The sequence below is a fragment of the Elaeis guineensis genome, chromosome 4 (genome assembly GCF_000442705.2).
Source record: "Elaeis guineensis isolate ETL-2024a chromosome 4, EG11, whole genome shotgun sequence".
Taxonomy (NCBI): Eukaryota; Viridiplantae; Streptophyta; class Magnoliopsida; order Arecales; family Arecaceae; genus Elaeis; species Elaeis guineensis.
In genome coordinates, this window is record NC_025996.2 from 124536722 (window position 1) to 124547677 (window position 10956).

Below are 10956 nucleotides of genomic sequence, written 5' to 3' on the forward strand. Positions count from 1 at the left end.
AAGATTCTCTCTCCACTTTCTCTCTCTACTTTCCCTCTCAAAAAAAAAAAAAAAAAAATCCTATGAATCCCTTATTAGGCTATCTTCTTCACTTTTAGGGACCTATGACCTTAAATCAGGTTAGAGCCGAAGGGAGAGATTTATTGGACTGATTATCAAATCGGTCATTTCTTTATATTATGTAATTTTATTAAAAAATATAAAATTTATTAATGATTTAATATTTTAAATAGGACTGTCTGATTCTTTTAAGAAAGATTAAAAGGTCCTGGACGATCGAGGTAAGTAGATCTTATGCTCCTTATTTATTTTTTTAAATGATCATATTTTTATGCAAAGAATTGCTATTGATGAAATCATAATTTTTCATAAAATAAGGATCGGCATATGTGATATGAAAAAGCATGTTTTATTATGAGCATTGATTTCATGAATATGTCTTATGAAAATAGTATGATTATGAAGCATGAATTTCATTGTTTTTTCATCTATGTATATGTATGCTTTAAGAAAAGATATAATGATTTCAAAGGCTCTCAGATGGCTATGAATGAATCCCTTCGGGAAGGTCGACATCCGGAGCTAGCATCCACACGAAACATGGCCCTGCCAGCGGGTATAAAGTTGACACATGAATTAAGAACTTTGTCGATTAAGAAACATGGTCCTGTCACGGGTATAATAGTGATCTTAGCAAGAATATCTTTGAGCAATGTTTTGAAACATGACATGAATACATGATGAAAATGATTTACGATTCATAATTATGAAATATACATGATTTATGCATGCATGATGAGCTTATAACTTGTTTTATTATATGCTCTATGAAATATTTATTTTTGCAATAATTGTTATTTGCTAAATGATGCATTATCATAGAAAACTTATGCTTGATCCGGTAAGAAAGCGGAAGTCTACTTACTGAGCTAGTGTAGCTCATATTCTTTTTGTTTTCTCTTTTATGTACAGAGAAATAAGGCTAGGATCGAAGGAAAGAGAATCCAAGCTTGGAGATCAGCAAAGCAAGTTTAGAAATTTTGCTCTAGGAATTCAGTTTATGTTTATGGATTGAAGACATTATGAATTTTAAGACTTGAATTATTTTATCTCTAGATTTAGATGCTCTGAACCAGTTTTGGTTTAATTAAATAATTGAATTGAACTTTATTATTATCTTTATTTGTGATACACCTGTCATTATACTTAAGAAGATGAATTTTGGCTTCGTGTTATCGTGGGTCCATCCCTTGGTAGCATGGCCGTGTTATGTCCCGGATTGGGGCGTGACATTTTATGGTATCAGAGCAATAGGTTTAATCAAGGATAGAACTTAAAACCTAACAGTGAGTAGCTAGTTATGCATAGTTAGACTTTGACTTAAATTATTAACTGTACTGTAACTCTGTTATAAAATAACGTAATAATGATTGACATTTGAATAGGAAGCGATGAGCGATAGGGAGGGCGAGACTTTGGCAAATATGGCCGCTAGGACAAGAGGAACAAGAGGAGCAAGACTGACGTCATGAGAGCTGACAATCAACCAGCTGAGTGGGCTCCTGACGCACCGGCCACACAGGCGACATTGCTGGTGTATGTCAAGTGGTGGCTCAGCTTATTCAGCAGCAGGCACAGACTGCTCCTCGACCGACATTATCTATGGAGTCATACTATGAGAGATTCAGAAGGCTCAACCCACCTCTATTTGAGGGTGGATCTGATCCTATGACTGCAGAGACCTGGATTCGAGAGATGGAAAAAGATGTTTGATGCCCTACAATACCCTGAGAATGTGAAAGTCCGATTAGCCATTCCTATGTTAAAAGGAAATGCCGAGTTTTGGTGGACTGCAATAAAAGCTGCCTATGGGAACAATGATGATCAACTCACTTGGGAAGAATTCAAAGAGATATTTTATGACCAGTACTTTCCGAGGACAATGAGGTTGGTAAAAGAAAATAAGTTTCTAGCCTTAAAGCAAAAGGATGATATGACGGTGCTAGAATATGCTAACAAGTTTAATGAGCTAGGCCGCTTCTGCCCTCAACTTATGGAATTCGAAAGGAGTAAAGCTAACAGATTTGAACAAGGTCTAAGATATGGAATTCGATCCCGTCTGTCTTCTCATATTTTCAATAACTACAAGGACGTACTGGAGCGAGCTTTGAAAGTGGAATCTGAGTTGAAAAGAGCAGAACTAGAAAGAGGAGATAAGAAGAGACGAGATCAGCAGGAAATCTAAAAGGTCAGCAGAAAAATTTCAAAAATAATAACTCTGATAAGAAGAAAGAATCTTCATCCTGCTCTTACTGTGGAAAAAATCACAATGACCTTGTCTCAAGAGGATTGGAGCATGCTTCTTATGTGGTGAAAAAGGACATATGGCTCGTGATTGCCCAAATAAGAAAAGAGATGACACTAGATCTAACAAACCAGTCGATCAAAAACAAAAAGGAAACGCACGAGTGTTTACTTAAACCAGCAGGAGGCCAATGCAAATGATCAAGTGGTGACAGGTATTATCCCAGTCAATTCTATTTATGCTCGTGTGTTATTCGATTCTGGCTCTTCACACTCTTTTATATCTCTCAAGTTTGCTACTTCTTTAAATTGTGTGCCTGGAAAACTAAATGAACCATTATATGTTAGCACACCTTTTAAAAATATTGTTGTTGCTGACATTATTTTCAAGAATTGCATAATCCAAATAGAAGAAAAAGAATTAGTAGCAGATTTGATTCAGCTAAATATGTATGATTTTGACGTTATTCTTGGGATGAACTGGTTATCTTCATACCATGCACATATTGATTGTTTCGAAAAAAAGTGGTATTTCAAATTCCGGATGAACCGCAATTCTTCTTTCAAGGCGAAGTTCATAATACGGAATCCAAACAATCTTTGGGTATTATCTCAATTATGAACGCAAGAAAAGCTTTAAGGAAAGGATGTAAAGCATTTTTGGCCCATGTAATAGACGTCGAGAAGGAAAAGATAAAGCTGGATGATATCCCAATTGTCAAGGAATTTTCTGATATTTTTCCAGATGAACTACCGGATTGCCCCCAGAGCGTGAAGTTGAATTTAAAATTGATATCACCCAGGAACCGGACCTATTTCGAAACCTCCTTACCGGATGGCTCCCGTAGAATTACGAGAATTAAAGGATCAACTGCAAGAACTTTTGAATAAAAAGTTTATCCGATCAAGTACATCACCCTGGGGAGCTCCTGTGTTATTTGTGAAAAAGAAAGATGGAAGCATGCGATTATGCATTGACTATCGGGAGTTGAACAAGGTAACCATAAAGAACAAATATCCTCTTCCCGAATAGATGACTTATTTGATCAACTTCAGGGTGCTCAAGTTTTCTCCAAAATGACTTACGATCTGGCTATCATCAACTAAGAATTAGAGATGAAGATGTACCTAAGACTGCATTTAGAACCAGGTATGGTCATTATGAATTTTTAGTAATGCCTTTGGACTAACCAATGCACCGGCTGCTTTTATGGATATGATGAACAGGATTTTCAAGCCGTATCTGGATCAATTCGTTGTTGTTTTTATTGATGATATCCTAGTGTATTCTAAAAATATAGAGGAACATGAGAGACATTTGAGGATCGTGTTTCAGACCTTAAGAAAAGAGAAGCTCTTCGCCAAGCTTAGCAAGTGTGAATTCTGGTTGGATAGTGTTGTCTTCCTCGGCCATGTAATATCCAAGGAAGGAATCTCAGTCGATCCAAAGAAGATAGAAGCCGTGGTAAATTGGCCTTCGACCGACTAATGTGACGGAAGTAAGAAGCTTCTTAGGCTTGGCTGGTTATTATAGAAGATTCGTCAAGGGATTTTCCCAAATTGCAATTCCTCTGACTCGCCTAACTCAGAAACGAATAAAATTTGTATGAAGCAGTGAATGTGAGCAGAGTTTTCAAGATCTGAAGCAAAGATTGATATCTGCCCCAGTTCTTACCCTACCATCTAATGAAGGAGGATTTGTCATCTATAGTGATGCTTCTAAGAAAGGATTAGGTTGTGTGTTGATGCAGAATGATAAGGTCATAGCTTATGCTTCTCGACAACTAAAAGCCTATGAGCAGAATTATCCGACCCATGATTTGGAATTAGCAGCTATTATTTTTGCTTTAAAGATTTGACGACACTATTTATATGGAGAATCATGTGAAATCTTTACTGATCATAAAAGCTTGAAATACTTATTTACTCAAAAAGAGCTGAATATGAGGAAAGAAGGTGGCTTGAACTATTAAAAGATTATGATCTAAATATTAAATATCACCTGGAAAAGCTAATGTAGTGGCAGATGTACTTAGTAGGAAGTCTTCAGCGAATGTGATGACTCTGCTATCCTTTCAGCAATAAATTCTTAGGGATCTTGAAGATTTGCAAATTGAAGTGACTTGTACTGATATTAAGAAAGTATTAGCAAATTTGATGGTACAACCAACATTGATCGAACAGATAAAAGCGGCCCAACAAAGTGATATTCATTTATGTCAGATTAAGAAGGACAGAGAAAGGGTTACGAACTGAGTTTAGACTACATACAGATGGAACTCTTTATTTTGGGAACAGATTATGTATACCGGGTGATCCTGAACTAAAAAGGAAAATTTTGAAAGAAGCCCATAAATCTCGTTTCTCTTTTCATCCCGATAGTACAAAGATGTATAGAGATTTAAAACAACTCTTCTGGTGGAATGGAATGAAACGGGAGATAGCTCGGTTTGTATCTCAATGCTTGGTATGCCAGCAAGTGAAAGCCGAACATCAAAGACCTGCTGGTCTGCTAAGACCATTAGAGATACCAGAATGGAAATGGGAACATATCACGATGGATTTTGTTACTGGACTTCCAAGGACAACAAGAAAAAGCGATGCTGTGTGGGTGATTGTTGACCGACTTACTAAATCAGCTCACTTTCTACCTTTTCGAGTTGGCACTCCGCTTGATAAGTTAGCCCAGATGTATATTGATGAAATTGTACGTCTGCATGGTGTTCCAATAAGTATTGTATCCGATCGAGATCCACGATTTGTATCTAGATTTTGAAAAAGTTTTCAAGATGCCTTGGAACAGAATTGAGCTTAGTACTGCATTTCATCCTCAGACCGATGGCCAATCTGAAAGGACAATTCAAACTCTGGAGGATATGTTAAGAGCTTGTGCTTTTGACTTCGGAGGACATTGGGATAATCATGTGGCATTGATTGAATTTGCATATAATAACAGTTTTCATTCTAGTATCCAGATGGCACCCTATGAAGCCCTATATGGAAGAAAGTGTAGATCCCCTCTGTATTGGGATGAAGTGGGTGAAAAGAAATTAATTGGTCCCGAGTTAGTTCAAGATGCCAGAGACAAAATTTATCTAATCAAGAGAAGACTCAAGGCAGCTCAGGATAGACAAAAGAGTTTGGCAGATAGAAAAAGAAGAGAATTAGAATTTCAGGTCGGTAATCATGTTTTTCTAAAAGTATCACCTACTAAGGGTGTCATGAGGTTCGGGAGGCATGGCAAGCTGAGTCCGCGATATATTGGACCTTTTGAGATTTTAAATCGAGTAGGAGATGTTGCATACGAACTAGCCTTACCACCAGATTTATCCAAAGTACACAATGTCTTTCATGTTTCACTACTGAGGAAGTATGTACCTGATCCAAACAGTGTGATAAAGTATGAGCCATTGCAAGTTCATGAAGATCTAACCTATGAAGAATTTCCTCTGCGAATTATTGACCGAAAAGAGCAAGTTCTAAGACGGCGTACCATTCCATACGTAAAGATTCATTGGAGTAATCATGAAGAGAGAGAGGCTACGTGGGAGCTTGAAGACGATATGAAGACGAGATATCCACACTTATTTGAAAATGAAGGTATGTTAAATTTCGAGGACGAAATTTTTTTTTAGGAGGGTAGAATGTGATAACCCGGCCCAATTAAGGCCCAAAACCAGCTCAAAGCCGACCCGAAAAAAAAAAAAAAAAAAAGGGAAAAACAGAGCAGAAAGACTCCCGATCGGAGTCTTCCTCTTCTCCGATCAAAAATCGGAGTCCTAGGGCCATTAAAAGACCCTAGGACGAACCCTATAAGAAACCCCTCTCTCTCCTCTTTGGGTAGACCCTTCAGTCGCCGTCGATTGTCGGAGATTTTCTCCGATTTTCTCGTTTGAAGCCGTGACTCCTCGACCCGTGTTCGCCGCGATTTCTCGCCGGTGGGGGTCACCGGAGGTTGTGGTAAGGTCTCCCTCCTCCCGTGCCGGTGAGCACGATGGCCGGCGATGGGTGTCGCCGGATTTAGTTGGAGAAGAAAACCCCCTGTTCGCCGCCTCTTTCCTATGATTTTTCGGCGCCGACGGTCACGCCGACCGCCGGCCCTGGTCTCTCCGAACCCGGGAGAGTCGGCCATTGCCGCCGGCCATGAGATGGCCGTGATCGGCCGATCAAGGCACGGGGACCTCAAGGTCCCCTGTTTCGGCCCAATGAAAGCCCAGGAAGAAGAAGAAAAGAAAAGAAAAGAAAAGAAAAAGGGAAAAAGAAAAAGAAAAGAAAAAGGAAAAAGAAAAGAAAAAGGAAAAAGAAAAAAAAAAGAAAAATATAATAATAAGAAAAGAGAAAATTTTCCTCTCTCCCCTCTTTTTCCCTCTCTTTCTCTCTCTCTATTGTCTCTCTCTAAAAAGAAAAAGAAAAAGAAAAAGAAAAAGAAAATATATATATAAATATATATAAAAAAAGAAAAATAATAATATATATATATATGTGAGAGAAAGTTTTTCTCATCTCTCTCTTAAGTCTTTCTCTCTCTAGAATTAGACTTTTTCTCTCTACCTTCTCTCTACATTTTCTCTCTCTAAAATTTCTTCCTATTTTCTCTCTCTAGACCTTTCTCTCTCATTATGAATTTCATCTCTCTAGGGTCATTCTCTCTCTCTGATTACATCACAAACCCTAGGATAAACTCGAGATGAAAATATGATGATCTAGAACTGCTCCAAAATTCGTGCAGTAGATCGGATCCCGATCCGATTCTTTTTCGAAATTGATAATATCAATCATGGTTAATCTATATTAAGTCACCTTGATATAACCTCTGATGATCTCAATCGTGATTGCCATTTTTAAAAGATACGAAGATTCTCTCTCCACTTTCTCTCTACTTTCTCTCTCTACTTTCCCTCTCTAAAAAAAAAAAAAAAAAAAATCCTATGAATCCCTTATTAGGCTATCTTCTTCACTTTTAGGGACCTATGACCTTAAATCAGGTTAGAGCCGAAGGGAGAGATTTATTGAACTGATTATCAAATCGGTCATTTCTTTATATTATGTAATTTTATTAAAAAATATAAAATTTATTAATGATTTAATATTTTAAATAGGACTGTCTGATTCTTTTAAGGAAGATTAAAAGGTCCTGGACGATCGAGGTAAGTAGATCTTATGCTCCTTATTTATTTTTTTAAATGATCATATTTTTATGCAAAGAATTGCTATTGATGAAATCATAATTTTTCATAAAATAAGGATCGGCATATGTGATATGAAAAAGTATGTTTTATTATGAGTATTGATTTCATGAATATGTTTTATGAAAATAGTATGATTATGAAGCATGAATTTCATTGTTTTTCCATCTATGTATATGTATGCTTTAAGAAAAGATATAATGATTTCAAAGGCTCTCAGATAGCTATGAATGAATCTCTTCGGGAAGGTCGACATCCGGAGCTAGCATCCACACGAAACATGGCCCTGCCAGTGGGTATAAAGTTGGCACATGAATTAAGAACTTTATCGATTAAGAAACATGGCCCTGTCACGGGTATAATAGTGACCTTAGCAAGAATGTCTTTGAGCAATGTTTTGAAACATGACATGAATACATGATGAAAATGATTTACGATTCATAATTATGAAATATACATGATTTATGCATGCATGATGAGCTTATAACTTGTTTTATTATATGCTCTATGAAATATTTATTTTTACAATAATTGTTATTTGCTAAATGATGCATTATCATAGAAAACTTATGCTTGATCCGGTAAGGAAGCGGAAGTCTACTTACTGAGCTAGTGTAGCTCATATTCTTTTTGTTTTCTCTTTTATGTACAGAGAAATAAGGCTAGGATCGAAGGAAAGAGAATCCAAGCTTGGAGATCAGCAAAGCAAGTTTAGAAATTTTGCTCTAGGAATTCAGTTTATGTTTATGGATTGAAGACATTATGAATTTTAAGACTTGAATTATTTTATCTCTGGATTTAGATGCTCTGAACCAGTTTTGGTTTAATTAAATAATTGAATTGAACTTTATTATTATCTTTATTTGTGATACACCTGTCATTATACTTAAGAAGATGAATTTTGGCTTCGTGTTATCGTGGGTCCATCCCTTGGTAGCATGGCCGTGTTATGTCCCGGATTTGGGGCGTGACACCTTAAGTGACCCAAAGTTTGGGATGCCGATTACCGTAAATCAAAAGTAGAGGAAAACAAAACCAAAACTCAAACCATATGGAGAGAAAAAATCTTCAATCAAGCCACGGATGGAAAAGAATAAATCTTCAATCAAGCCATGGGTGAAGAAGAAGAAATTCGGAGAAGAAAGGAAGGGTTGTAGAAGGAGAGAGAGAAGGAGATCATGAGAGATTCTCAGTAAAATTCTTCCACTTACTTCTTCCAAACTGTTGATTTTTGCCATTGTAGAATTAGATCATCTTTGAGGATCTCATAGACCACCGAAAATCTTGGCCGACGTTTCTTTGGATGCAGAATGTATGAGGTATATTGCCATTTTCCTCATTTTCAATTTTTGATTCGATTTTTGGCTTTAATCTCCCATTCCAAATTATTTCAGACAATTAGGGCCTGTAGTTACTTCCATTGGTATGATCCACTTTTAAATACAAGAGACAAGAATGTTATTAATAGGCTGTTGCAATGGAATAAGAAGCTTGAGGACCAAATTTCAAGCCACAAAAGAAGGGCTAAATGGGTTGTTCACTGTATACTGCTAGATTACTATAGTTTTTTTTTTATATAATCGGGCCTGAATTTTAAATGTATAAAATATGCTCCATTGAATGTTTGAGATTTGTCTCAAAAGTGGATCTTTTATTTCAAGGATATTTCGAGGTTAACTTGCAATATCTAATGATTTATGTAATGAAAAATGTGTTCTCTAATTTTCCAGCACATATGCATATTGTAATTGTTATATTTTTAATATTACAAGTGTATTTTGGTCCCAAGTAGACATAGTAAAAGGATAAACATGCAATGCATTTTTTCAAATGCAATTTATATGGCTGAGGAATCTTGTCCTGAAGTAAGAACTAATGGCATAGTAAAAGAAAACAAACATGGAATTCATTTCATGAAGTTAAAATATCATAAAGTAATGAATTGAATTAATTTATGGAGTTTCAATGACACCCTCTCAATTTTTTTGAATATCACAATCTCACCCCCTTCCAAATTAAAGTTCCAATGACCTCTCCTAAACTTTTCCTTTGTTACACTTACACTCCCTCTACTATAGATAAATAAAAATATATTAGCAGATGTATTTTGGGGGGTACTTATAAGCTATAAAGAACTTATTCATCATCCAATCATATCTGCTATTCTAACATCACAACCAACTCAAGATATCACAACTATAGATAAAAGTGAAATTTAAAAATTTCTTAATATATTATGATGTAATGCCCAAAAATAAAATCAAAGCATCCAGTATCATAGTTGATGATACTAAACCATTCTCTATCACATTCTACGATAATTTAATACAATATATCCTAATGTATTGAAATATATCATAATGTTTTGCAATGCATCATATTGTATCACAAGATATTATAAGGTAGTACAATGTATCACAAGGTTTCACAAATACAAGGTTACACGGACACAAAATAACATAGTGTATCACAAGGTTTCACAAGATATCACATAATAAAAGAATGTATTATTATATAAACACCAAAGCTATCATCCTAAAAACTCAATATATCCAAATACACCCAAAATGATATCTCAAATACCCAAAATGATATATACAAATACAATCAAATATCCCAAAAGCTCGATATATTCAAATACACCCAAAATGATATCCAAAATATGCAAAATGATATATCCAAATACACCTAAATACCCTAAAAGCTATCACCCCAAATGATGAAAGTTTTTAATGGGGTAAAAAATGGGCGTAATACTGTGAGCTATAAGTCATGGCTAAGAGGAGGGATGCTAGGAGGGAGTTGGTTGGGAGGTAGGCTTTGAGGCTACTGTCTTCTTTCTTTTTCCACTCCTTTGAGCCTAAAAAATGATGCTGCAACATATGCAAATATCAGTCAACTATATTATTGAATGTAAATGAGGCTATAATACCTGCGATCTCTCTCTTTTTTCCTACTAACTTTGCTTTTGGTTTGACTGGATGCAATATTTTTTTGTTTCTTCTTTACCTTCTCCTTCCTAAAGCTTTTATAAATCCTAAAGTTATGGTCCTATTGTTGGTAATTCCTGCATCTTAAAGATGTACCCCTCCTTCTGATTCTACTAGAATCTTTTGGCTCATCTTAAGGATGTACCCCTTCTTTTGATTCTGTTAGAATCCTTTGGCTCATCCTTTTTTTCTCTTACCTTTTTGGATCCATCTAGAGGAGCCCTTAGGGGAAGTGGGACACAATAGGATACTCTATCTTTGGCCAAGATTTTATGCTTGGAACCGGCTCAATGATATATTTATGGGCCCTAAAAAATATATCTTTAGTGTACCATGCACTAACAAAATATTCTGCTTCCTTTTCAACAAATATAATAGCTGCTGCAGCATGATAGTATGGGATGTCAGTTAAATCCCACATCCTATATCCATAAATATTCTCTCCCAAGTTCATAATAAATCTATCATTATGATGC

The 10956-nt window shown here is 35.9% G+C and overlaps 1 pseudogene; it reads left to right on the forward strand.

Annotated features, from left to right (window-relative positions):
* Positions 1-1532, forward strand: part of LOC140857388 (uncharacterized) — an 11047-nt pseudogene extending 9515 nt beyond the window's left edge.
* Positions 1533-10956: the final 9424 nt, after the last annotated feature.